The sequence below is a fragment of the Schistocerca serialis genome, chromosome 9 (assembly GCF_023864345.2).
Source record: "Schistocerca serialis cubense isolate TAMUIC-IGC-003099 chromosome 9, iqSchSeri2.2, whole genome shotgun sequence".
Taxonomy (NCBI): domain Eukaryota; kingdom Metazoa; phylum Arthropoda; class Insecta; order Orthoptera; family Acrididae; genus Schistocerca; species Schistocerca serialis.
The window spans coordinates 445,160,482-445,181,928 of NC_064646.1; the positions used below are offsets into that span (position 1 = coordinate 445,160,482).

General features: G+C 52.9%; 56 non-coding genes across 56 annotated transcripts; 28 read left to right on the plus strand and 28 right to left on the minus strand.

Moving 5' to 3' along the window:
• The first annotated feature begins 141 nt into the window (after nt 1–141).
• Nucleotides 142–213, plus strand: Trnam-cau (transfer RNA methionine (anticodon CAU)). The gene has a single exon. It is a non-coding gene; the product is annotated as a tRNA-Met (tRNA).
• Nucleotides 214–637: 424 nt separating this feature from the next.
• Trnad-guc (transfer RNA aspartic acid (anticodon GUC)) lies at nt 638–709 on the minus strand. The gene has a single exon. It is a non-coding gene; the product is annotated as a tRNA-Asp (tRNA).
• Nucleotides 710–816: 107 nt separating this feature from the next.
• On the minus strand, nt 817–908 carry Trnai-uau (transfer RNA isoleucine (anticodon UAU)). The gene is given in 2 exon segments: nt 817–852; nt 871–908. It is a non-coding gene; the product is annotated as a tRNA-Ile (tRNA).
• A 378-nt stretch (nt 909–1,286) lies between these two features.
• Trnar-acg (transfer RNA arginine (anticodon ACG)) lies at nt 1,287–1,359 on the plus strand. Its single transcript has one exon. It is a non-coding gene; the product is annotated as a tRNA-Arg (tRNA).
• A 287-nt stretch (nt 1,360–1,646) lies between these two features.
• Nucleotides 1,647–1,718, plus strand: Trnam-cau (transfer RNA methionine (anticodon CAU)). The gene has a single exon. It is a non-coding gene; the product is annotated as a tRNA-Met (tRNA).
• Nucleotides 1,719–2,142: 424 nt separating this feature from the next.
• Nucleotides 2,143–2,214, minus strand: Trnad-guc (transfer RNA aspartic acid (anticodon GUC)). Its single transcript has one exon. It is a non-coding gene; the product is annotated as a tRNA-Asp (tRNA).
• A 107-nt stretch (nt 2,215–2,321) lies between these two features.
• Nucleotides 2,322–2,413, minus strand: Trnai-uau (transfer RNA isoleucine (anticodon UAU)). Its single transcript is given in 2 exon segments — nt 2,322–2,357; nt 2,376–2,413. It is a non-coding gene; the product is annotated as a tRNA-Ile (tRNA).
• A 378-nt stretch (nt 2,414–2,791) lies between these two features.
• On the plus strand, nt 2,792–2,864 carry Trnar-acg (transfer RNA arginine (anticodon ACG)). The gene has a single exon. It is a non-coding gene; the product is annotated as a tRNA-Arg (tRNA).
• Nucleotides 2,865–3,151: 287 nt separating this feature from the next.
• Trnam-cau (transfer RNA methionine (anticodon CAU)) lies at nt 3,152–3,223 on the plus strand. The gene has a single exon. It is a non-coding gene; the product is annotated as a tRNA-Met (tRNA).
• A 424-nt stretch (nt 3,224–3,647) lies between these two features.
• Nucleotides 3,648–3,719, minus strand: Trnad-guc (transfer RNA aspartic acid (anticodon GUC)). Its single transcript has one exon. It is a non-coding gene; the product is annotated as a tRNA-Asp (tRNA).
• Nucleotides 3,720–3,826: 107 nt separating this feature from the next.
• Nucleotides 3,827–3,918, minus strand: Trnai-uau (transfer RNA isoleucine (anticodon UAU)). Its single transcript is given in 2 exon segments — nt 3,827–3,862; nt 3,881–3,918. It is a non-coding gene; the product is annotated as a tRNA-Ile (tRNA).
• A 378-nt stretch (nt 3,919–4,296) lies between these two features.
• On the plus strand, nt 4,297–4,369 carry Trnar-acg (transfer RNA arginine (anticodon ACG)). The gene has a single exon. It is a non-coding gene; the product is annotated as a tRNA-Arg (tRNA).
• A 287-nt stretch (nt 4,370–4,656) lies between these two features.
• Nucleotides 4,657–4,728, plus strand: Trnam-cau (transfer RNA methionine (anticodon CAU)). Its single transcript has one exon. It is a non-coding gene; the product is annotated as a tRNA-Met (tRNA).
• Nucleotides 4,729–5,152: 424 nt separating this feature from the next.
• Trnad-guc (transfer RNA aspartic acid (anticodon GUC)) lies at nt 5,153–5,224 on the minus strand. The gene has a single exon. It is a non-coding gene; the product is annotated as a tRNA-Asp (tRNA).
• A 107-nt stretch (nt 5,225–5,331) lies between these two features.
• Nucleotides 5,332–5,423, minus strand: Trnai-uau (transfer RNA isoleucine (anticodon UAU)). Its single transcript is given in 2 exon segments — nt 5,332–5,367; nt 5,386–5,423. It is a non-coding gene; the product is annotated as a tRNA-Ile (tRNA).
• A 378-nt stretch (nt 5,424–5,801) lies between these two features.
• On the plus strand, nt 5,802–5,874 carry Trnar-acg (transfer RNA arginine (anticodon ACG)). Its single transcript has one exon. It is a non-coding gene; the product is annotated as a tRNA-Arg (tRNA).
• Nucleotides 5,875–6,161: 287 nt separating this feature from the next.
• Trnam-cau (transfer RNA methionine (anticodon CAU)) lies at nt 6,162–6,233 on the plus strand. The gene has a single exon. It is a non-coding gene; the product is annotated as a tRNA-Met (tRNA).
• Nucleotides 6,234–6,657: 424 nt separating this feature from the next.
• Trnad-guc (transfer RNA aspartic acid (anticodon GUC)) lies at nt 6,658–6,729 on the minus strand. The gene has a single exon. It is a non-coding gene; the product is annotated as a tRNA-Asp (tRNA).
• Nucleotides 6,730–6,836: 107 nt separating this feature from the next.
• Trnai-uau (transfer RNA isoleucine (anticodon UAU)) lies at nt 6,837–6,928 on the minus strand. Its single transcript is given in 2 exon segments — nt 6,837–6,872; nt 6,891–6,928. It is a non-coding gene; the product is annotated as a tRNA-Ile (tRNA).
• Nucleotides 6,929–7,306: 378 nt separating this feature from the next.
• Nucleotides 7,307–7,379, plus strand: Trnar-acg (transfer RNA arginine (anticodon ACG)). The gene has a single exon. It is a non-coding gene; the product is annotated as a tRNA-Arg (tRNA).
• A 783-nt stretch (nt 7,380–8,162) lies between these two features.
• Trnad-guc (transfer RNA aspartic acid (anticodon GUC)) lies at nt 8,163–8,234 on the minus strand. The gene has a single exon. It is a non-coding gene; the product is annotated as a tRNA-Asp (tRNA).
• Nucleotides 8,235–8,341: 107 nt separating this feature from the next.
• Trnai-uau (transfer RNA isoleucine (anticodon UAU)) lies at nt 8,342–8,433 on the minus strand. Its single transcript is given in 2 exon segments — nt 8,342–8,377; nt 8,396–8,433. It is a non-coding gene; the product is annotated as a tRNA-Ile (tRNA).
• Nucleotides 8,434–8,811: 378 nt separating this feature from the next.
• On the plus strand, nt 8,812–8,884 carry Trnar-acg (transfer RNA arginine (anticodon ACG)). Its single transcript has one exon. It is a non-coding gene; the product is annotated as a tRNA-Arg (tRNA).
• A 287-nt stretch (nt 8,885–9,171) lies between these two features.
• Nucleotides 9,172–9,243, plus strand: Trnam-cau (transfer RNA methionine (anticodon CAU)). The gene has a single exon. It is a non-coding gene; the product is annotated as a tRNA-Met (tRNA).
• A 424-nt stretch (nt 9,244–9,667) lies between these two features.
• Nucleotides 9,668–9,739, minus strand: Trnad-guc (transfer RNA aspartic acid (anticodon GUC)). The gene has a single exon. It is a non-coding gene; the product is annotated as a tRNA-Asp (tRNA).
• A 107-nt stretch (nt 9,740–9,846) lies between these two features.
• Nucleotides 9,847–9,938, minus strand: Trnai-uau (transfer RNA isoleucine (anticodon UAU)). The gene is given in 2 exon segments: nt 9,847–9,882; nt 9,901–9,938. It is a non-coding gene; the product is annotated as a tRNA-Ile (tRNA).
• Nucleotides 9,939–10,316: 378 nt separating this feature from the next.
• Trnar-acg (transfer RNA arginine (anticodon ACG)) lies at nt 10,317–10,389 on the plus strand. Its single transcript has one exon. It is a non-coding gene; the product is annotated as a tRNA-Arg (tRNA).
• Nucleotides 10,390–10,676: 287 nt separating this feature from the next.
• Trnam-cau (transfer RNA methionine (anticodon CAU)) lies at nt 10,677–10,748 on the plus strand. The gene has a single exon. It is a non-coding gene; the product is annotated as a tRNA-Met (tRNA).
• Nucleotides 10,749–11,172: 424 nt separating this feature from the next.
• Trnad-guc (transfer RNA aspartic acid (anticodon GUC)) lies at nt 11,173–11,244 on the minus strand. Its single transcript has one exon. It is a non-coding gene; the product is annotated as a tRNA-Asp (tRNA).
• A 107-nt stretch (nt 11,245–11,351) lies between these two features.
• Trnai-uau (transfer RNA isoleucine (anticodon UAU)) lies at nt 11,352–11,443 on the minus strand. The gene is given in 2 exon segments: nt 11,352–11,387; nt 11,406–11,443. It is a non-coding gene; the product is annotated as a tRNA-Ile (tRNA).
• A 378-nt stretch (nt 11,444–11,821) lies between these two features.
• Nucleotides 11,822–11,894, plus strand: Trnar-acg (transfer RNA arginine (anticodon ACG)). Its single transcript has one exon. It is a non-coding gene; the product is annotated as a tRNA-Arg (tRNA).
• Nucleotides 11,895–12,181: 287 nt separating this feature from the next.
• Nucleotides 12,182–12,253, plus strand: Trnam-cau (transfer RNA methionine (anticodon CAU)). Its single transcript has one exon. It is a non-coding gene; the product is annotated as a tRNA-Met (tRNA).
• Nucleotides 12,254–12,677: 424 nt separating this feature from the next.
• Trnad-guc (transfer RNA aspartic acid (anticodon GUC)) lies at nt 12,678–12,749 on the minus strand. Its single transcript has one exon. It is a non-coding gene; the product is annotated as a tRNA-Asp (tRNA).
• Nucleotides 12,750–12,856: 107 nt separating this feature from the next.
• Trnai-uau (transfer RNA isoleucine (anticodon UAU)) lies at nt 12,857–12,948 on the minus strand. Its single transcript is given in 2 exon segments — nt 12,857–12,892; nt 12,911–12,948. It is a non-coding gene; the product is annotated as a tRNA-Ile (tRNA).
• Nucleotides 12,949–13,326: 378 nt separating this feature from the next.
• On the plus strand, nt 13,327–13,399 carry Trnar-acg (transfer RNA arginine (anticodon ACG)). Its single transcript has one exon. It is a non-coding gene; the product is annotated as a tRNA-Arg (tRNA).
• Nucleotides 13,400–13,686: 287 nt separating this feature from the next.
• Nucleotides 13,687–13,758, plus strand: Trnam-cau (transfer RNA methionine (anticodon CAU)). The gene has a single exon. It is a non-coding gene; the product is annotated as a tRNA-Met (tRNA).
• A 424-nt stretch (nt 13,759–14,182) lies between these two features.
• Trnad-guc (transfer RNA aspartic acid (anticodon GUC)) lies at nt 14,183–14,254 on the minus strand. Its single transcript has one exon. It is a non-coding gene; the product is annotated as a tRNA-Asp (tRNA).
• Nucleotides 14,255–14,361: 107 nt separating this feature from the next.
• On the minus strand, nt 14,362–14,453 carry Trnai-uau (transfer RNA isoleucine (anticodon UAU)). The gene is given in 2 exon segments: nt 14,362–14,397; nt 14,416–14,453. It is a non-coding gene; the product is annotated as a tRNA-Ile (tRNA).
• Nucleotides 14,454–14,831: 378 nt separating this feature from the next.
• Trnar-acg (transfer RNA arginine (anticodon ACG)) lies at nt 14,832–14,904 on the plus strand. The gene has a single exon. It is a non-coding gene; the product is annotated as a tRNA-Arg (tRNA).
• Nucleotides 14,905–15,191: 287 nt separating this feature from the next.
• Nucleotides 15,192–15,263, plus strand: Trnam-cau (transfer RNA methionine (anticodon CAU)). Its single transcript has one exon. It is a non-coding gene; the product is annotated as a tRNA-Met (tRNA).
• Nucleotides 15,264–15,687: 424 nt separating this feature from the next.
• Trnad-guc (transfer RNA aspartic acid (anticodon GUC)) lies at nt 15,688–15,759 on the minus strand. Its single transcript has one exon. It is a non-coding gene; the product is annotated as a tRNA-Asp (tRNA).
• Nucleotides 15,760–15,866: 107 nt separating this feature from the next.
• On the minus strand, nt 15,867–15,958 carry Trnai-uau (transfer RNA isoleucine (anticodon UAU)). Its single transcript is given in 2 exon segments — nt 15,867–15,902; nt 15,921–15,958. It is a non-coding gene; the product is annotated as a tRNA-Ile (tRNA).
• Nucleotides 15,959–16,336: 378 nt separating this feature from the next.
• On the plus strand, nt 16,337–16,409 carry Trnar-acg (transfer RNA arginine (anticodon ACG)). Its single transcript has one exon. It is a non-coding gene; the product is annotated as a tRNA-Arg (tRNA).
• Nucleotides 16,410–16,696: 287 nt separating this feature from the next.
• Nucleotides 16,697–16,768, plus strand: Trnam-cau (transfer RNA methionine (anticodon CAU)). The gene has a single exon. It is a non-coding gene; the product is annotated as a tRNA-Met (tRNA).
• A 424-nt stretch (nt 16,769–17,192) lies between these two features.
• On the minus strand, nt 17,193–17,264 carry Trnad-guc (transfer RNA aspartic acid (anticodon GUC)). Its single transcript has one exon. It is a non-coding gene; the product is annotated as a tRNA-Asp (tRNA).
• Nucleotides 17,265–17,371: 107 nt separating this feature from the next.
• On the minus strand, nt 17,372–17,463 carry Trnai-uau (transfer RNA isoleucine (anticodon UAU)). The gene is given in 2 exon segments: nt 17,372–17,407; nt 17,426–17,463. It is a non-coding gene; the product is annotated as a tRNA-Ile (tRNA).
• A 378-nt stretch (nt 17,464–17,841) lies between these two features.
• Nucleotides 17,842–17,914, plus strand: Trnar-acg (transfer RNA arginine (anticodon ACG)). The gene has a single exon. It is a non-coding gene; the product is annotated as a tRNA-Arg (tRNA).
• A 287-nt stretch (nt 17,915–18,201) lies between these two features.
• On the plus strand, nt 18,202–18,273 carry Trnam-cau (transfer RNA methionine (anticodon CAU)). Its single transcript has one exon. It is a non-coding gene; the product is annotated as a tRNA-Met (tRNA).
• A 424-nt stretch (nt 18,274–18,697) lies between these two features.
• On the minus strand, nt 18,698–18,769 carry Trnad-guc (transfer RNA aspartic acid (anticodon GUC)). The gene has a single exon. It is a non-coding gene; the product is annotated as a tRNA-Asp (tRNA).
• A 107-nt stretch (nt 18,770–18,876) lies between these two features.
• Nucleotides 18,877–18,968, minus strand: Trnai-uau (transfer RNA isoleucine (anticodon UAU)). Its single transcript is given in 2 exon segments — nt 18,877–18,912; nt 18,931–18,968. It is a non-coding gene; the product is annotated as a tRNA-Ile (tRNA).
• A 378-nt stretch (nt 18,969–19,346) lies between these two features.
• Nucleotides 19,347–19,419, plus strand: Trnar-acg (transfer RNA arginine (anticodon ACG)). Its single transcript has one exon. It is a non-coding gene; the product is annotated as a tRNA-Arg (tRNA).
• Nucleotides 19,420–19,706: 287 nt separating this feature from the next.
• Nucleotides 19,707–19,778, plus strand: Trnam-cau (transfer RNA methionine (anticodon CAU)). Its single transcript has one exon. It is a non-coding gene; the product is annotated as a tRNA-Met (tRNA).
• Nucleotides 19,779–20,202: 424 nt separating this feature from the next.
• Nucleotides 20,203–20,274, minus strand: Trnad-guc (transfer RNA aspartic acid (anticodon GUC)). Its single transcript has one exon. It is a non-coding gene; the product is annotated as a tRNA-Asp (tRNA).
• Nucleotides 20,275–20,381: 107 nt separating this feature from the next.
• Nucleotides 20,382–20,473, minus strand: Trnai-uau (transfer RNA isoleucine (anticodon UAU)). The gene is given in 2 exon segments: nt 20,382–20,417; nt 20,436–20,473. It is a non-coding gene; the product is annotated as a tRNA-Ile (tRNA).
• Nucleotides 20,474–20,851: 378 nt separating this feature from the next.
• Nucleotides 20,852–20,924, plus strand: Trnar-acg (transfer RNA arginine (anticodon ACG)). Its single transcript has one exon. It is a non-coding gene; the product is annotated as a tRNA-Arg (tRNA).
• Nucleotides 20,925–21,211: 287 nt separating this feature from the next.
• Trnam-cau (transfer RNA methionine (anticodon CAU)) lies at nt 21,212–21,283 on the plus strand. The gene has a single exon. It is a non-coding gene; the product is annotated as a tRNA-Met (tRNA).
• Nucleotides 21,284–21,447: the final 164 nt, after the last annotated feature.

The window sequence follows — 21,447 nt, forward strand, 5'->3', positions numbered from 1 at the left end:
TCAGTCGAGCAAAGTCGAGACAAGTCAAGCTGAGAGCTGTGGGAGATGATACGCAATTAAGTACAGGCGTGTGAAAGCGACGCAGACAACGCTTTCCAAGTGTCCCACGTCACGTGGCGAAGAGCCAGCGCAACCCCAGCCAGCAGAGTGGCGCAGTGGAAGCGTGCTGGGCCCATAACCCAGAGGTCCGTGGATCGAAACCACGCTCTGCTAAAATTATTTCTTTTGCAGACTGTGTCGAGCTCGATTATTACGCCCACAGCGTCGGCTGGGGTGCCTTGATTCAGCGTTAACAGCAAACCCAGTAATTCTGAAGTGTGAAGAATGCGAGAACCACTTCCTAAGATGTAGCATTTTTTAAGATTTTGCACCAACTACACTCCTTGATCGCAAAGTTAATGCTCTTACGACCCCCATACGCGCAACACTCGAACGGGTTTGTGAGATAAAAATCGCATCTCCCCGGCGGGGAATCGAACCCCGGTCTCCCGCGTGACCGGCGGCGATACTAACCACTATACTACCGAGGATGCGATGTAAACAGGTGCCTGTGTGCGAGAGATATGGTGCAAGTAGCCGCAAACGTCCTACACTAAGTTCGGAGAGTGAAAAAGCAGCAATTAAAAATCGGATGTGCCTCCCCGGCGGGGAATCGAACCCCGGTCTCCCGCGTGACAGGCGGGGATACTAACCACTATACTACCGAGGAAGACGCAGCTAGCGTCTCGAATGCACAATTATGTTACTCAAATAGCTGATACATCTCAAACCTAGCCTCCTGTTGCTGTCAGAGACAGCTGCTAAGAAATAAAAGTATGCCCCAGGTGAGGCTCGAACTCACAACCCCGGCATTGCTCACGGCTACTGCCTTATAAGTACCGTGCGCTAACCAATTGCGCCACTGGGGCTACGACACAGTGTTCTCAGTTAGCGGTATTCACTTTGCTGCAAACCAGTGGTGGCCACAGAAACATACGATCGCCACCTGATGCCATACTGCGACTTTGGCACCTGACTACCAATGCTTCGTGCTATTCTTGTTTCATATGCTACGCTTACATGCACATCAACCGGCTCTGGTCGTCGAGAAAACGCGGGAAAACGCGCGCCTTGCCTTCTGCTACCTGTCGAACAGCGAGAGCAGATGCGTGGCAAGCTCTAAGCTCTGCAGGCGCACTGCGGCCACGCAGCTGGACGAGAGGTACCTTCCTTGGGAGCTTGCTCAGCCATGGAGAACACGTTTCTTCGCCAATTGCACTTGCCTCGTAGAAAGAAATGCTGCCACTGGCCCTGTGGCGCAACGGATAACGCGTCTGACTACGGATCAGAAGATTCCAGGTTCGAATCCTGGCAGGGTCGGCATTTTGTTGGTTGCCGACGCGTAGCTGGGCAGTGGATTTCGTATGTCGACGCATCGTGGAGTGCTTTGTTACTCCTGTGCATCTCGCAGCTGCATGTCGAGTCAATCGTGGTAAATATCGCAGCCTGCAAGCGTCAGCGTAGCGTCAGTCGAGCAAAGTCGAGACAAGTCAAGCTGAGAGCTGTGGGAGATGATACGCAATTAAGTACAGGCGTGTGAAAGCGACGCAGACAACGCTTTCCAAGTGTCCCACGTCACGTGGCGAAGAGCCAGCGCAACCCCAGCCAGCAGAGTGGCGCAGTGGAAGCGTGCTGGGCCCATAACCCAGAGGTCCGTGGATCGAAACCACGCTCTGCTAAAATTATTTCTTTTGCAGACTGTGTCGAGCTCGATTATTACGCCCACAGCGTCGGCTGGGGTGCCTTGATTCAGCGTTAACAGCAAACCCAGTAATTCTGAAGTGTGAAGAATGCGAGAACCACTTCCTAAGATGTAGCATTTTTTAAGATTTTGCACCAACTACACTCCTTGATCGCAAAGTTAATGCTCTTACGACCCCCATACGCGCAACACTCGAACGGGTTTGTGAGATAAAAATCGCATCTCCCCGGCGGGGAATCGAACCCCGGTCTCCCGCGTGACCGGCGGCGATACTAACCACTATACTACCGAGGATGCGATGTAAACAGGTGCCTGTGTGCGAGAGATATGGTGCAAGTAGCCGCAAACGTCCTACACTAAGTTCGGAGTGTGAAAAAGCAGCAATTAAAAATCGGATGTGCCTCCCCGGCGGGGAATCGAACCCCGGTCTCCCGCGTGACAGGCGGGGATACTAACCACTATACTACCGAGGAAGACGCAGCTAGCGTCTCGAATGCACAATTATGTTACTCAAATAGCTGATACATCTCAAACCTAGCCTCCTGTTGCTGTCAGAGACAGCTGCTAAGAAATAAAAGTATGCCCCAGGTGAGGCTCGAACTCACAACCCCGGCATTGCTCACGGCTACTGCCTTATAAGTACCGTGCGCTAACCAATTGCGCCACTGGGGCTACGACACAGTGTTCTCAGTTAGCGGTATTCACTTTGCTGCAAACCAGTGGTGGCCACAGAAACATACGATCGCCACCTGATGCCATACTGCGACTTTGGCACCTGACTACCAATGCTTCGTGCTATTCTTGTTTCATATGCTACGCTTACATGCACATCAACCGGCTCTGGTCGTCGAGAAAACGCGGGAAAACGCGCGCCTTGCCTTCTGCTACCTGTCGAACAGCGAGAGCAGATGCGTGGCAAGCTCTAAGCTCTGCAGGCGCACTGCGGCCACGCAGCTGGACGAGAGGTACCTTCCTTGGGAGCTTGCTCAGCCATGGAGAACACGTTTCTTCGCCAATTGCACTTGCCTCGTAGAAAGAAATGCTGCCACTGGCCCTGTGGCGCAACGGATAACGCGTCTGACTACGGATCAGAAGATTCCAGGTTCGAATCCTGGCAGGGTCGGCATTTTGTTGGTTGCCGACGCGTAGCTGGGCAGTGGATTTCGTATGTCGACGCATCGTGGAGTGCTTTGTTACTCCTGTGCATCTCGCAGCTGCATGTCGAGTCAATCGTGGTAAATATCGCAGCCTGCAAGCGTCAGCGTAGCGTCAGTCGAGCAAAGTCGAGACAAGTCAAGCTGAGAGCTGTGGGAGATGATACGCAATTAAGTACAGGCGTGTGAAAGCGACGCAGACAACGCTTTCCAAGTGTCCCACGTCACGTGGCGAAGAGCCAGCGCAACCCCAGCCAGCAGAGTGGCGCAGTGGAAGCGTGCTGGGCCCATAACCCAGAGGTCCGTGGATCGAAACCACGCTCTGCTAAAATTATTTCTTTTGCAGACTGTGTCGAGCTCGATTATTACGCCCACAGCGTCGGCTGGGGTGCCTTGATTCAGCGTTAACAGCAAACCCAGTAATTCTGAAGTGTGAAGAATGCGAGAACCACTTCCTAAGATGTAGCATTTTTTAAGATTTTGCACCAACTACACTCCTTGATCGCAAAGTTAATGCTCTTACGACCCCCATACGCGCAACACTCGAACAGGTTTGTGAGATAAAAATCGCATCTCCCCGGCGGGGAATCGAACCCCGGTCTCCCGCGTGACCGGCGGCGATACTAACCACTATACTACCGAGGATGCGATGTAAACAGGTGCCTGTGTGCGAGAGATATGGTGCAAGTAGCCGCAAACGTCCTACACTAAGTTCGGAGAGTGAAAAAGCAGCAATTAAAAATCGGATGTGCCTCCCCGGCGGGGAATCGAACCCCGGTCTCCCGCGTGACAGGCGGGGATACTAACCACTATACTACCGAGGAAGACGCAGCTAGCGTCTCGAATGCACAATTATGTTACTCAAATAGCTGATACATCTCAAACCTAGCCTCCTGTTGCTGTCAGAGACAGCTGCTAAGAAATAAAAGTATGCCCCAGGTGAGGCTCGAACTCACAACCCCGGCATTGCTCACGGCTACTGCCTTATAAGTACCGTGCGCTAACCAATTGCGCCACTGGGGCTACGACACAGTGTTCTCAGTTAGCGGTATTCACTTTGCTGCAAACCAGTGGTGGCCACAGAAACATACGATCGCCACCTGATGCCATACTGCGACTTTGGCACCTGACTACCAATGCTTCGTGCTATTCTTGTTTCATATGCTACGCTTACATGCACATCAACCGGCTCTGGTCGTCGAGAAAACGCGGGAAAACGCGCGCCTTGCCTTCTGCTACCTGTCGAACAGCGAGAGCAGATGCGTGGCAAGCTCTAAGCTCTGCAGGCGCACTGCGGCCACGCAGCTGGACGAGAGGTACCTTCCTTGGGAGCTTGCTCAGCCATGGAGAACACGTTTCTTCGCCAATTGCACTTGCCTCGTAGAAAGAAATGCTGCCACTGGCCCTGTGGCGCAACGGATAACGCGTCTGACTACGGATCAGAAGATTCCAGGTTCGAATCCTGGCAGGGTCGGCATTTTGTTGGTTGCCGACGCGTAGCTGGGCAGTGGATTTCGTATGTCGACGCATCGTGGAGTGCTTTGTTACTCCTGTGCATCTCGCAGCTGCATGTCGAGTCAATCGTGGTAAATATCGCAGCCTGCAAGCGTCAGCGTAGCGTCAGTCGAGCAAAGTCGAGACAAGTCAAGCTGAGAGCTGTGGGAGATGATACGCAATTAAGTACAGGCGTGTGAAAGCGACGCAGACAACGCTTTCCAAGTGTCCCACGTCACGTGGCGAAGAGCCAGCGCAACCCCAGCCAGCAGAGTGGCGCAGTGGAAGCGTGCTGGGCCCATAACCCAGAGGTCCGTGGATCGAAACCACGCTCTGCTAAAATTATTTCTTTTGCAGACTGTGTCGAGCTCGATTATTACGCCCACAGCGTCGGCTGGGGTGCCTTGATTCAGCGTTAACAGCAAACCCAGTAATTCTGAAGTGTGAAGAATGCGAGAACCACTTCCTAAGATGTAGCATTTTTTAAGATTTTGCACCAACTACACTCCTTGATCGCAAAGTTAATGCTCTTACGACCCCCATACGCGCAACACTCGAACAGGTTTGTGAGATAAAAATCGCATCTCCCCGGCGGGGAATCGAACCCCGGTCTCCCGCGTGACCGGCGGCGATACTAACCACTATACTACCGAGGATGCGATGTAAACAGGTGCCTGTGTGCGAGAGATATGGTGCAAGTAGCCGCAAACGTCCTACACTAAGTTCGGAGAGTGAAAAAGCAGCAATTAAAAATCGGATGTGCCTCCCCGGCGGGGAATCGAACCCCGGTCTCCCGCGTGACAGGCGGGGATACTAACCACTATACTACCGAGGAAGACGCAGCTAGCGTCTCGAATGCACAATTATGTTACTCAAATAGCTGATACATCTCAAACCTAGCCTCCTGTTGCTGTCAGAGACAGCTGCTAAGAAATAAAAGTATGCCCCAGGTGAGGCTCGAACTCACAACCCCGGCATTGCTCACGGCTACTGCCTTATAAGTACCGTGCGCTAACCAATTGCGCCACTGGGGCTACGACACAGTGTTCTCAGTTAGCGGTATTCACTTTGCTGCAAACCAGTGGTGGCCACAGAAACATACGATCGCCACCTGATGCCATACTGCGACTTTGGCACCTGACTACCAATGCTTCGTGCTATTCTAGTTTCATATGCTACGCTTACATGCACATCAACCGGCTCTGGTCGTCGAGAAAACGCGGGAAAACGCGCGCCTTGCCTTCTGCTACCTGTCGAACAGCGAGAGCAGATGCGTGGCAAGCTCTAAGCTCTGCAGGCGCACTGCGGCCACGCAGCTGGACGAGAGGTACCTTCCTTGGGAGCTTGCTCAGCCATGGAGAACACGTTTCTTCGCCAATTGCACTTGCCTCGTAGAAAGAAATGCTGCCACTGGCCCTGTGGCGCAACGGATAACGCGTCTGACTACGGATCAGAAGATTCCAGGTTCGAATCCTGGCAGGGTCGGCATTTTGTTGGTTGCCGACGCGTAGCTGGGCAGTGGATTTCGTATGTCGACGCATCGTGGAGTGCTTTGTTACTCCTGTGCATCTCGCAGCTGCATGTCGAGTCAATCGTGGTAAATATCGCAGCCTGCAAGCGTCAGCGTAGCGTCAGTCGAGCAAAGTCGAGACAAGTCAAGCTGAGAGCTGTGGGAGATGATACGCAATTAAGTACAGGCGTGTGAAAGCGACGCAGACAACGCTTTCCAAGTGTCCCACGTCACGTGGCGAAGAGCCAGCGCAACCCCAGCCAGCAGAGTGGCGCAGTGGAAGCGTGCTGGGCCCATAACCCAGAGGTCCGTGGATCGAAACCACGCTCTGCTAAAATTATTTCTTTTGCAGACTGTGTCGAGCTCGATTATTACGCCCACAGCGTCGGCTGGGGTGCCTTGATTCAGCGTTAACAGCAAACCCAGTAATTCTGAAGTGTGAAGAATGCGAGAACCACTTCCTAAGATGTAGCATTTTTTAAGATTTTGCACCAACTACACTCCTTGATCGCAAAGTTAATGCTCTTACGACCCCCATACGCGCAACACTCGAACAGGTTTGTGAGATAAAAATCGCATCTCCCCGGCGGGGAATCGAACCCCGGTCTCCCGCGTGACCGGCGGCGATACTAACCACTATACTACCGAGGATGCGATGTAAACAGGTGCCTGTGTGCGAGAGATATGGTGCAAGTAGCCGCAAACGTCCTACACTAAGTTCGGAGAGTGAAAAAGCAGCAATTAAAAATCGGATGTGCCTCCCCGGCGGGGAATCGAACCCCGGTCTCCCGCGTGACAGGCGGGGATACTAACCACTATACTACCGAGGAAGACGCAGCTAGCGTCTCGAATGCACAATTATGTTACTCAAATAGCTGATACATCTCAAACCTAGCCTCCTGTTGCTGTCAGAGACAGCTGCTAAGAAATAAAAGTATGCCCCAGGTGAGGCTCGAACTCACAACCCCGGCATTGCTCACGGCTACTGCCTTATAAGTACCGTGCGCTAACCAATTGCGCCACTGGGGCTACGACACAGTGTTCTCAGTTAGCGGTATTCACTTTGCTGCAAACCAGTGGTGGCCACAGAAACATACGATCGCCACCTGATGCCATACTGCGACTTTGGCACCTGACTACCAATGCTTCGTGCTATTCTAGTTTCATATGCTACGCTTACATGCACATCAACCGGCTCTGGTCGTCGAGAAAACGCGGGAAAACGCGCGCCTTGCCTTCTGCTACCTGTCGAACAGCGAGAGCAGATGCGTGGCAAGCTCTAAGCTCTGCAGGCGCACTGCGGCCACGCAGCTGGACGAGAGGTACCTTCCTTGGGAGCTTGCTCAGCCATGGAGAACACGTTTCTTCGCCAATTGCACTTGCCTCGTAGAAAGAAATGCTGCCACTGGCCCTGTGGCGCAACGGATAACGCGTCTGACTACGGATCAGAAGATTCCAGGTTCGAATCCTGGCAGGGTCGGCATTTTGTTGGTTGCCGACGCGTAGCTGGGCAGTGGATTTCGTATGTCGACGCATCGTGGAGTGCTTTGTTACTCCTGTGCATCTCGCAGCTGCATGTCGAGTCAATCGTGGTAAATATCGCAGCCTGCAAGCGTCAGCGTAGCGTCAGTCGAGCAAAGTCGAGACAAGTCAAGCTGAGAGCTGTGGGAGATGATACGCAATTAAGTACAGGCGTGTGAAAGCGACGCAGACAACGCTTTCCAAGTGTCCCACGTCACGTGGCGAAGAGCCAGCGCAACCCCAGCCAGCAGAGTGGCGCAGTGGAAGCGTGCTGGGCCCATAACCCAGAGGTCCGTTGATCGAAACCACGCTCTGCTAAAATTATTTCTTTTGCAGACTGTGTCGAGCTCGATTATTACGCCCACAGCGTCGGCTGGGGTGCCTTGATTCAGCGTTAACAGCAAACCCAGTAATTCTGAAGTGTGAAGAATGCGAGAACCACTTCCTAAGATGTAGCATTTTTTAAGATTTTGCACCAACTACACTCCTTGATCGCAAAGTTAATGCTCTTACGACCCCCATACGCGCAACACTCGAACGGGTTTGTGAGATAAAAATCGCATCTCCCCGGCGGGGAATCGAACCCCGGTCTCCCGCGTGACCGGCGGCGATACTAACCACTATACTACCGAGGATGCGATGTAAACAGGTGCCTGTGTGCGAGAGATATGGTGCAAGTAGCCGCAAACGTCCTACACTAAGTTCGGAGAGTGAAAAAGCAGCAATTAAAAATCGGATGTGCCTCCCCGGCGGGGAATCGAACCCCGGTCTCCCGCGTGACAGGCGGGGATACTAACCACTATACTACCGAGGAAGACGCAGCTAGCGTCTCGAATGCACAATTATGTTACTCAAATAGCTGATACATCTCAAACCTAGCCTCCTGTTGCTGTCAGAGACAGCTGCTAAGAAATAAAAGTATGCCCCAGGTGAGGCTCGAACTCACAACCCCGGCATTGCTCACGGCTACTGCCTTATAAGTACCGTGCGCTAACCAATTGCGCCACTGGGGCTACGACACAGTGTTCTCAGTTAGCGGTATTCACTTTGCTGCAAACCAGTGGTGGCCACAGAAACATACGATCGCCACCTGATGCCATACTGCGACTTTGGCACCTGACTACCAATGCTTCGTGCTATTCTTGTTTCATATGCTACGCTTACATGCACATCAACCGGCTCTGGTCGTCGAGAAAACGCGGGAAAACGCGCGCCTTGCCTTCTGCTACCTGTCGAACAGCGAGAGCAGATGCGTGGCAAGCTCTAAGCTCTGCAGGCGCACTGCGGCCACGCAGCTGGACGAGAGGTACCTTCCTTGGGAGCTTGCTCAGCCATGGAGAACACGTTTCTTCGCCAATTGCACTTGCCTCGTAGAAAGAAATGCTGCCACTGGCCCTGTGGCGCAACGGATAACGCGTCTGACTACGGATCAGAAGATTCCAGGTTCGAATCCTGGCAGGGTCGGCATTTTGTTGGTTGCCGACGCGTAGCTGGGCAGTGGATTTCGTATGTCGACGCATCGTGGAGTGCTTTGTTACTCCTGTGCATCTCGCAGCTGCATGTCGAGTCAATCGTGGTAAATATCGCAGCCTGCAAGCGTCAGCGTAGCGTCAGTCGAGCAAAGTCGAGACAAGTCAAGCTGAGAGCTGTGGGAGATGATACGCAATTAAGTACAGGCGTGTGAAAGCGACGCAGACAACGCTTTCCAAGTGTCCCACGTCACGTGGCGAAGAGCCAGCGCAACCCCAGCCAGCAGAGTGGCGCAGTGGAAGCGTGCTGGGCCCATAACCCAGAGGTCCGTGGATCGAAACCACGCTCTGCTAAAATTATTTCTTTTGCAGACTGTGTCGAGCTCGATTATTACGCCCACAGCGTCGGCTGGGGTGCCTTGATTCAGCGTTAACAGCAAACCCAGTAATTCTGAAGTGTGAAGAATGCGAGAACCACTTCCTAAGATGTAGCATTTTTTAAGATTTTGCACCAACTACACTCCTTGATCGCAAAGTTAATGCTCTTACGACCCCCATACGCGCAACACTCGAACGGGTTTGTGAGATAAAAATCGCATCTCCCCGGCGGGGAATCGAACCCCGGTCTCCCGCGTGACCGGCGGCGATACTAACCACTATACTACCGAGGATGCGATGTAAACAGGTGCCTGTGTGCGAGAGATATGGTGCAAGTAGCCGCAAACGTCCTACACTAAGTTCGGAGAGTGAAAAAGCAGCAATTAAAAATCGGATGTGCCTCCCCGGCGGGGAATCGAACCCCGGTCTCCCGCGTGACAGGCGGGGATACCAACCACTATACTACCGAGGAAGACGCAGCTAGCGTCTCGAATGCACAATTATGTTACTCAAATAGCTGATACATCTCAAACCTAGCCTCCTGTTGCTGTCAGAGACAGCTGCTAAGAAATAAAAGTATGCCCCAGGTGAGGCTCGAACTCACAACCCCGGCATTGCTCACGGCTACTGCCTTATAAGTACCGTGCGCTAACCAATTGCGCCACTGGGGCTACGACACAGTGTTCTCAGTTAGCGGTATTCACTTTGCTGCAAACCAGTGGTGGCCACAGAAACATACGATCGCCACCTGATGCCATACTGCGACTTTGGCACCTGACTACCAATGCTTCGTGCTATTCTTGTTTCATATGCTACGCTTACATGCACATCAACCGGCTCTGGTCGTCGAGAAAACGCGGGAAAACGCGCGCCTTGCCTTCTGCTACCTGTCGAACAGCGAGAGCAGATGCGTGGCAAGCTCTAAGCTCTGCAGGCGCACTGCGGCCACGCAGCTGGACGAGAGGTACCTTCCTTGGGAGCTTGCTCAGCCATGGAGAACACGTTTCTTCGCCAATTGCACTTGCCTCGTAGAAAGAAATGCTGCCACTGGCCCTGTGGCGCAACGGATAACGCGTCTGACTACGGATCAGAAGATTCCAGGTTCGAATCCTGGCAGGGTCGGCATTTTGTTGGTTGCCGACGCGTAGCTGGGCAGTGGATTTCGTATGTCGACGCATCGTGGAGTGCTTTGTTACTCCTGTGCATCTCGCAGCTGCATGTCGAGTCAATCGTGGTAAATATCGCAGCCTGCAAGCGTCAGCGTAGCGTCAGTCGAGCAAAGTCGAGACAAGTCAAGCTGAGAGCTGTGGGAGATGATACGCAATTAAGTACAGGCGTGTGAAAGCGACGCAGACAACGCTTTCCAAGTGTCCCACGTCACGTGGCGAAGAGCCAGCGCAACCCCAGCCAGCAGAGTGGCGCAGTGGAAGCGTGCTGGGCCCATAACCCAGAGGTCCGTGGATCGAAACCACGCTCTGCTAAAATTATTTCTTTTGCAGACTGTGTCGAGCTCGATTATTACGCCCACAGCGTCGGCTGGGGTGCCTTGATTCAGCGTTAACAGCAAACCCAGTAATTCTGAAGTGTGAAGAATGCGAGAACCACTTCCTAAGATGTAGCATTTTTTAAGATTTTGCACCAACTACACTCCTTGATCGCAAAGTTAATGCTCTTACGACCCCCATACGCGCAACACTCGAACGGGTTTGTGAGATAAAAATCGCATCTCCCCGGCGGGGAATCGAACCCCGGTCTCCCGCGTGACCGGCGGCGATACTAACCACTATACTACCGAGGATGCGATGTAAACAGGTGCCTGTGTGCGAGAGATATGGTGCAAGTAGCCGCAAACGTCCTACACTAAGTTCGGAGAGTGAAAAAGCAGCAATTAAAAATCGGATGTGCCTCCCCGGCGGGGAATCGAACCCCGGTCTCCCGCGTGACAGGCGGGGATACTAACCACTATACTACCGAGGAAGACGCAGCTAGCGTCTCGAATGCACAATTATGTTACTCAAATAGCTGATACATCTCAAACCTAGCCTCCTGTTGCTGTCAGAGACAGCTGCTAAGAAATAAAAGTATGCCCCAGGTGAGGCTCGAACTCACAACCCCGGCATTGCTCACGGCTACTGCCTTATAAGTACCGTGCGCTAACCAATTGCGCCACTGGGGCTACGACACAGTGTTCTCAGTTAGCGGTATTCACTTTGCTGCAAACCAGTGGTGGCCACAGAAACATACGATCGCCACCTGATGCCATACTGCGACTTTGGCACCTGACTACCAATGCTTCGTGCTATTCTTGTTTCATATGCTACGCTTACATGCACATCAACCGGCTCTGGTCGTCGAGAAAACGCGGGAAAACGCGCGCCTTGCCTTCTGCTACCTGTCGAACAGCGAGAGCAGATGCGTGGCAAGCTCTAAGCTCTGCAGGCGCACTGCGGCCACGCAGCTGGACGAGAGGTACCTTCCTTGGGAGCTTGCTCAGCCATGGAGAACACGTTTCTTCGCCAATTGCACTTGCCTCGTAGAAAGAAATGCTGCCACTGGCCCTGTGGCGTAACGGATAACGCGTCTGACTACGGATCAGAAGATTCCAGGTTCGAATCCTGGCAGGGTCGGCATTTTGTTGGTTGCCGACGCGTAGCTGGGCAGTGGATTTCGTATGTCGACGCATCGTGGAGTGCTTTGTTACTCCTGTGCATCTCGCAGCTGCATGTCGAGTCAATCGTGGTAAATATCGCAGCCTGCAAGCGTCAGCGTAGCGTCAGTCGAGCAAAGTCGAGACAAGTCAAGCTGAGAGCTGTGGGAGATGATACGCAATTAAGTACAGGCGTGTGAAAGCGACGCAGACAACGCTTTCCAAGTGTCCCACGTCACGTGGCGAAGAGCCAGCGCAACCCCAGCCAGCAGAGTGGCGCAGTGGAAGCGTGCTGGGCCCATAACCCAGAGGTCCGTGGATCGAAACCACGCTCTGCTAAAATTATTTCTTTTGCAGACTGTGTCGAGCTCGATTATTACGCCCACAGCGTCGGCTGGGGTGCCTTGATTCAGCGTTAACAGCAAACCCAGTAATTCTGAAGTGTGAAGAATGCGAGAACCACTTCCTAAGATGTAGCATTTTTTAAGATTTTGCACCAACTACACTCCTTGATCGCAAAGTTAATGCTCTTACGACCCCCATACGCGCAACACTCGAACGGGTTTGTGAGATAAAAATCGCATCTCCCCGGCGGGGAATCGAACCCCGGTCTCCCGCGTGACCGGCGGCGATACTAACCACTATACTACCGAGGATGCGATGTAAACAGGTGCCTGTGTGCGAGAGATATGGTGCAAGTAGCCGCAAACGTCCTACACTAAGTTCGGAGAGTGAAAAAGCAGCAATTAAAAATCGGATGTGCCTCCCCGGAGGGGAATCGAACCCCGGTCTCCCGCGTGACAGGCGGGGATACTAACCACTATACTACCGAGGAAGACGCAGCTAGCGTCTCGAATGCACAATTATGTTACTCAAATAGCTGATACATCTCAAACCTAGCCTCCTGTTGCTGTCAGAGACAGCTGCTAAGAAATAAAAGTATGCCCCAGGTGAGGCTCGAACTCACAACCCCGGCATTGCTCACGGCTACTGCCTTATAAGTACCGTGCGCTAACCAATTGCGCCACTGGGGCTACGACACAGTGTTCTCAGTTAGCGGTATTCACTTTGCTGCAAACCAGTGGTGGCCACAGAAACATACGATCGCCACCTGATGCCATACTGCGACTTTGGCACCTGACTACCAATGCTTCGTGCTATTCTTGTTTCATATGCTACGCTTACATGCACATCAACCGGCTCTGGTCGTCGAGAAAACGCGGGAAAACGCGCGCCTTGCCTTCTGCTACCTGTCGAACAGCGAGAGCAGATGCGTGGCAAGCTCTAAGCTCTGCAGGCGCACTGCGGCCACGCAGCTGGACGAGAGGTACCTTCCTTGGGAGCTTGCTCAGCCATGGAGAACACGTTTCTTCGCCAATTGCACTTGCCTCGTAGGAAGAAATGCTGCCACTGGCCCTGTGGCGCAACGGATAACGCGTCTGACTACGGATCAGAAGATTCCAGGTTCGAATCCTGGCAGGGTCGGCATTTTGTTGGTTGCCGACGCGTAGCTGGGCAGTGGATTTCGTATGTCGACGCATCGTGGAGTGCTTTGTTACTCCTGTGCATCTCGCAGCTGCATGTCGAGTCAATCGTGGTAAATATCGCAGCCTGCAAGCGTCAGCGTAGCGTCAGTCGAGCAAAGTCGAGACAAGTCAAGCTGAGAGCTGTGGGAGATGATACGCAATTAAGTACAGGCGTGTGAAAGCGACGCAGACAACGCTTTCCAAGTGTCCCACGTCACGTGGCGAAGAGCCAGCGCAACCCCAGCCAGCAGAGTGGCGCAGTGGAAGCGTGCTGGGCCCATAACCCAGAGGTCCGTGGATCGAAACCACGCTCTGCTAAAATTATTTCTTTTGCAGACTGTGTCGAGCTCGATTATTACGCCCACAGCGTCGGCTGGGGTGCCTTGATTCAGCGTTAACAGCAAACCCAGTAATTCTGAAGTGTGAAGAATGCGAGAACCACTTCCTAAGATGTAGCATTTTTTAAGATTTTGCACCAACTACACTCCTTGATCGCAAAGTTAATGCTCTTACGACCCCCATACGCGCAACACTCGAACAGGTTTGTGAGATAAAAATCGCATCTCCCCGGCGGGGAATCGAACCCCGGTCTCCCGCGTGACCGGCGGCGATACTAACCACTATACTACCGAGGATGCGATGTAAACAGGTGCCTGTGTGCGAGAGATATGGTGCAAGTAGCCGCAAACGTCCTACACTAAGTTCGGAGAGTGAAAAAGCAGCAATTAAAAATCGGATGTGCCTCCCCGGCGGGGAATCGAACCCCGGTCTCCCGCGTGACAGGCGGGGATACTAACCACTATACTACCGAGGAAGACGCAGCTAGCGTCTCGAATGCACAATTATGTTACTCAAATAGCTGATACATCTCAAACCTAGCCTCCTGTTGCTGTCAGAGACAGCTGCTAAGAAATAAAAGTATGCCCCAGGTGAGGCTCGAACTCACAACCCCGGCATTGCTCACGGCTACTGCCTTATAAGTACCGTGCGCTAACCAATTGCGCCACTGGGGCTACGACACAGTGTTCTCAGTTAGCGGTATTCACTTTGCTGCAAACCAGTGGTGGCCACAGAAACATACGATCGCCACCTGATGCCATACTGCGACTTTGGCACCTGACTACCAATGCTTCGTGCTATTCTTGTTTCATATGCTACGCTTACATGCACATCAACCGGCTCTGGTCGTCGAGAAAACGCGGGAAAACGCGCGCCTTGCCTTCTGCTACCTGTCGAACAGCGAGAGCAGATGCGTGGCAAGCTCTAAGCTCTGCAGGCGCACTGCGGCCACGCAGCTGGACGAGAGGTACCTTCCTTGGGAGCTTGCTCAGCCATGGAGAACACGTTTCTTCGCCAATTGCACTTGCCTCGTAGAAAGAAATGCTGCCACTGGCCCTGTGGCGCAACGGATAACGCGTCTGACTACGGATCAGAAGATTCCAGGTTCGAATCCTGGCAGGGTCGGCATTTTGTTGGTTGCCGACGCGTAGCTGGGCAGTGGATTTCGTATGTCGACGCATCGTGGAGTGCTTTGTTACTCCTGTGCATCTCGCAGCTGCATGTCGAGTCAATCGTGGTAAATATCGCAGCCTGCAAGCGTCAGCGTAGCGTCAGTCGAGCAAAGTCGAGACAAGTCAAGCTGAGAGCTGTGGGAGATGATACGCAATTAAGTACAGGCGTGTGAAAGCGACGCAGACAACGCTTTCCAAGTGTCCCACGTCACGTGGCGAAGAGCCAGCGCAACCCCAGCCAGCAGAGTGGCGCAGTGGAAGCGTGCTGGGCCCATAACCCAGAGGTCCGTGGATCGAAACCACGCTCTGCTAAAATTATTTCTTTTGCAGACTGTGTCGAGCTCGATTATTACGCCCACAGCGTCGGCTGGGGTGCCTTGATTCAGCGTTAACAGCAAACCCAGTAATTCTGAAGTGTGAAGAATGCGAGAACCACTTCCTAAGATGTAGCATTTTTTAAGATTTTGCACCAACTACACTCCTTGATCGCAAAGTTAATGCTCTTACGACCCCCATACGCGCAACACTCGAACAGGTTTGTGAGATAAAAATCGCATCTCCCCGGCGGGGAATCGAACCCCGGTCTCCCGCGTGACCGGCGGCGATACTAACCACTATACTACCGAGGATGCGATGTAAACAGGTGCCTGTGTGCGAGAGATATGGTGCAAGTAGCCGCAAACGTCCTACAGTAAGTTCGGAGAGTGAAAAAGCAGCAATTAAAAATCGGATGTGCCTCCCCGGCGGGGAATCGAACCCCGGTCTCCCGCGTGACAGGCGGGGATACTAACCGCTATACTACCGAGGAAGACGCAGCTAGCGTCTCGAATGCACAATTATGTTACTCAAATAGCTGATCCATCTCAAACCTAGCCTCCTGTTGCTGTCAGAGACAGCTGCTAAGAAATAAAAGTATGCCCCAGGTGAGGCTCGAACTCACAACCCCGGCATTGCTCACGGCTACTGCCTTATAAGTACCGTGCGCTAACCAATTGCGCCACTGGGGCTACGACACAGTGTTCTCAGTTAGCGGTATTCACTTTGCTGCAAACCAGTGGTGGCCACAGAAACATACGATCGCCACCTGATGCCATACTGCGACTTTGGCACCTGACTACCAATGCTTCGTGCTATTCTTGTTTCATATGCTACGCTTACATGCACATCAACCGGCTCTGGTCGTCGAGAAAACGCGGGAAAACGCGCGCCTTGCCTTCTGCTACCTGTCGAACAGCGAGAGCAGATGCGTGGCAAGCTCTAAGCTCTGCAGGCGCACTGCGGCCACGCAGCTGGACGAGAGGTACCTTCCTTGGGAGCTTGCTCAGCCATGGAGAACACGTTTCTTCGCCAATTGCACTTGCCTCGTAGAAAGAAATGCTGCCACTGGCCCTGTGGCGCAACGGATAACGCGTCTGACTACGGATCAGAAGATTCCAGGTTCGAATCCTGGCAGGGTCGGCATTTTGTTGGTTGCCGACGCGTAGCTGGGCAGTGGATTTCGTATGTCGACGCATCGTGGAGTGCTTTGTTACTCCTGTGCATCTCGCAGCTGCATGTCGAGTCAATCGTGGTAAATATCGCAGCCTGCAAGCGTCAGCGTAGCGTCAGTCGAGCAAAGTCGAGACAAGTCAAGCTGAGAGCTGTGGGAGATGATACGCAATTAAGTACAGGCGTGTGAAAGCGACGCAGACAACGCTTTCCAAGTGTCCCACGTCACGTGGCGAAGAGCCAGCGCAACCCCAGCCAGCAGAGTGGCGCAGTGGAAGCGTGCTGGGCCCATAACCCAGAGGTCCGTGGATCGAAACCACGCTCTGCTAAAATTATTTCTTTTGCAGACTGTGTCGAGCTCGATTATTACGCCCACAGCGTCGGCTGGGGTGCCTTGATTCAGCGTTAACAGCAAACCCAGTAATTCTGAAGTGTGAAGAATGCGAGAACCACTTCCTAAGATGTAGCATTTTTTAAGATTTTGCACCAACTACACTCCTTGATCGCAAAGTTAATGCTCTTACGACCCCCATACGCGCAACACTCGAACAGGTTTGTGAGATAAAAATCGCATCTCCCCGGCGGGGAATCGAACCCCGGTCTCCCGCGTGACCGGCGGCGATACTAACCACTATACTACCGAGGATGCGATGTAAACAGGTGCCTGTGTGCGAGAGATATGGTGCAAGTAGCCGCAAACGTCCTACAGTAAGTTCGGAGAGTGAAAAAGCAGCAATTAAAAATCGGATGTGCCTCCCCGGCGGGGAATCGAACCCCGGTCTCCCGCGTGACAGGCGGGGATACTAACCGCTATACTACCGAGGAAGACGCAGCTAGCGTCTCGAATGCACAATTATGTTACTCAAATAGCTGATCCATCTCAAACCTAGCCTCCTGTTGCTGTCAGAGACAGCTGCTAAGAAATAAAAGTATGCCCCAGGTGAGGCTCGAACTCACAACCCCGGCATTGCTCACGGCTACTGCCTTATAAGTACCGTGCGCTAACCAATTGCGCCACTGGGGCTACGACACAGTGTTCTCAGTTAGCGGTATTCACTTTGCTGCAAACCAGTGGTGGCCACAGAAACATACGATCGCCACCTGATGCCATACTGCGACTTTGGCACCTGACTACCAATGCTTCGTGCTATTCTTGTTTCATATGCTACGCTTACATGCACATCAACCGGCTCTGGTCGTCGAGAAAACGCGGGAAAACGCGCGCCTTGCCTTCTGCTACCTGTCGAACAGCGAGAGCAGATGCGTGGCAAGCTCTAAGCTCTGCAGGCGCACTGCGGCCACGCAGCTGGACGAGAGGTACCTTCCTTGGGAGCTTGCTCAGCCATGGAGAACACGTTTCTTCGCCAATTGCACTTGCCTCGTAGAAAGAAATGCTGCCACTGGCCCTGTGGCGCAACGGATAACGCGTCTGACTACGGATCAGAAGATTCCAGGTTCGAATCCTGGCAGGGTCGGCATTTTGTTGGTTGCCGACGCGTAGCTGGGCAGTGGATTTCGTATGTCGACGCATCGTGGAGTGCTTTGTTACTCCTGTGCATCTCGCAGCTGCATGTCGAGTCAATCGTGGTAAATATCGCAGCCTGCAAGCGTCAGCGTAGCGTCAGTCGAGCAAAGTCGAGACAAGTCAAGCTGAGAGCTGTGGGAGATGATACGCAATTAAGTACAGGCGTGTGAAAGCGACGCAGACAACGCTTTCCAAGTGTCCCACGTCACGTGGCGAAGAGCCAGCGCAACCCCAGCCAGCAGAGTGGCGCAGTGGAAGCGTGCTGGGCCCATAACCCAGAGGTCCGTGGATCGAAACCACGCTCTGCTAAAATTATTTCTTTTGCAGACTGTGTCGAGCTCGATTATTACGCCCACAGCGTCGGCTGGGGTGCCTTGATTCAGCGTTAACAGCAAACCCAGTAATTCTGAAGTGTGAAGAATGCGAGAACCACTTCCTAAGATGTAGCATTTTTTAAGATTTTGCACCAACTACACTCCTTGATCGCAAAGTTAATGCTCTTACGACCCCCATACGCGCAACACTCGAACAGGTTTGTGAGATAAAAATCGCATCTCCCCGGCGGGGAATCGAACCCCGGTCTCCCGCGTGACCGGCGGCGATACTAACCACTATACTACCGAGGATGCGATGTAAACAGGTGCCTGTGTGCGAGAGATATGGTGCAAGTAGCCGCAAACGTCCTACACTAAGTTCGGAGAGTGAAAAAGCAGCAATTAAAAATCGGATGTGCCTCCCCGGCGGGGAATCGAACCCCGGTCTCCCGCGTGACAGGCGGGGATACTAACCACTATACTACCGAGGAAGACGCAGCTAGCGTCTCGAATGCACAATTATGTTACTCAAATAGCTGATACATCTCAAACCTAGCCTCCTGTTGCTGTCAGAGACAGCTGCTAAGAAATAAAAGTATGCCCCAGGTGAGGCTCGAACTCACAACCCCGGCATTGCTCACGGCTACTGCCTTATAAGTACCGTGCGCTAACCAATTGCGCCACTGGGGCTACGACACAGTGTTCTCAGTTAGCGGTATTCACTTTGCTGCAAACCAGTGGTGGCCACAGAAACATACGATCGCCACCTGATGCCATACTGCGACTTTGGCACCTGACTACCAATGCTTCGTGCTATTCTTGTTTCATATGCTACGCTTACATGCACATCAACCGGCTCTGGTCGTCGAGAAAACGCGGGAAAACGCGCGCCTTGCCTTCTGCTACCTGTCGAACAGCGAGAGCAGATGCGTGGCAAGCTCTAAGCTCTGCAGGCGCACTGCGGCCACGCAGCTGGACGAGAGGTACCTTCCTTGGGAGCTTGCTCAGCCATGGAGAACACGTTTCTTCGCCAATTGCACTTGCCTCGTAGAAAGAAATGCTGCCACTGGCCCTGTGGCGCAACGGATAACGCGTCTGACTACGGATCAGAAGATTCCAGGTTCGAATCCTGGCAGGGTCGGCATTTTGTTGGTTGCCGACGCGTAGCTGGGCAGTGGATTTCGTATGTCGACGCATCGTGGAGTGCTTTGTTACTCCTGTGCATCTCGCAGCTGCATGTCGAGTCAATCGTGGTAAATATCGCAGCCTGCAAGCGTCAGCGTAGCGTCAGTCGAGCAAAGTCGAGACAAGTCAAGCTGAGAGCTGTGGGAGATGATACGCAATTAAGTACAGGCGTGTGAAAGCGACGCAGACAACGCTTTCCAAGTGTCCCACGTCACGTGGCGAAGAGCCAGCGCAACCCCAGCCAGCAGAGTGGCGCAGTGGAAGCGTGCTGGGCCCATAACCCAGAGGTCCGTGGATCGAAACCACGCTCTGCTAAAATTATTTCTTTTGCAGACTGTGTCGAGCTCGATTATTACGCCCACAGCGTCGGCTGGGGTGCCTTGATTCAGCGTTAACAGCAAACCCAGTAATTCTGAAGTGTGAAGAATGCGAGAACCACTTCCTAAGATGTAGCATTTTTTAAGATTTTGCACCAACTACACTCCTTGATCGCAAAGTTAATGCTCTTACGACCCCCATACGCGCAACACTCGAACAGGTTTGTGAGATAAAAATCGCATCTCCCCGGCGGGGAATCGAACCCCGGTCTCCCGCGTGACCGGCGGCGATACTAACCACTATACTACCGAGGATGCGATGTAAACAGGTGCCTGTGTGCGAGAGATATGGTGCAAGTAGCCGCAAACGTCCTACAGTAAGTTCGGAGAGTGAAAAAGCAGCAATTAAAAATCGGATGTGCCTCCCCGGCGGGGAATCGAACCCCGGTCTCCCGCGTGACAGGCGGGGATACTAACCGCTATACTACCGAGGAAGACGCAGCTAGCGTCTCGAATGCACAATTATGTTACTCAAATAGCTGATCCATCTCAAACCTAGCCTCCTGTTGCTGTCAGAGACAGCTGCTAAGAAATAAAAGTATGCCCCAGGTGAGGCTCGAACTCACAACCCCGGCATTGCTCACGGCTACTGCCTTATAAGTACCGTGCGCTAACCAATTGCGCCACTGGGGCTACGACACAGTGTTCTCAGTTAGCGGTATTCACTTTGCTGCAAACCAGTGGTGGCCACAGAAACATACGATCGCCACCTGATGCCATACTGCGACTTTGGCACCTGACTACCAATGCTTCGTGCTATTCTTGTTTCATATGCTACGCTTACATGCACATCAACCGGCTCTGGTCGTCGAGAAAACGCGGGAAAACGCGCGCCTTGCCTTCTGCTACCTGTCGAACAGCGAGAGCAGATGCGTGGCAAGCTCTAAGCTCTGCAGGCGCACTGCGGCCACGCAGCTGGACGAGAGGTACCTTCCTTGGGAGCTTGCTCAGCCATGGAGAACACGTTTCTTCGCCAATTGCACTTGCCTCGTAGAAAGAAATGCTGCCACTGGCCCTGTGGCGCAACGGATAACGCGTCTGACTACGGATCAGAAGATTCCAGGTTCGAATCCTGGCAGGGTCGGCATTTTGTTGGTTGCCGACGCGTAGCTGGGCAGTGGATTTCGTATGTCGACGCATCGTGGAGTGCTTTGTTACTCCTGTGCATCTCGCAGCTGCATGTCGAGTCAATCGTGGTAAATATCGCAGCCTGCAAGCGTCAGCGTAGCGTCAGTCGAGCAAAGTCGAGACAAGTCAAGCTGAGAGCTGTGGGAGATGATACGCAATTAAGTACAGGCGTGTGAAAGCGACGCAGACAACGCTTTCCAAGTGTCCCACGTCACGTGGCGAAGAGCCAGCGCAACCCCAGCCAGCAGAGTGGCGCAGTGGAAGCGTGCTGGGCCCATAACCCAGAGGTCCGTGGATCGAAACCACGCTCTGCTAAAATTATTTCTTTTGCAGACTGTGTCGAGCTCGATTATTACGCCCACAGCGTCGGCTGGGGTGCCTTGATTCAGCGTTAACAGCAAACCCAGTAATTCTGAAGTGTGAAGAATGCGAGAACCACTTCCTAAGATGTAGCATTTTTTAAGATTTTGCACCAACTA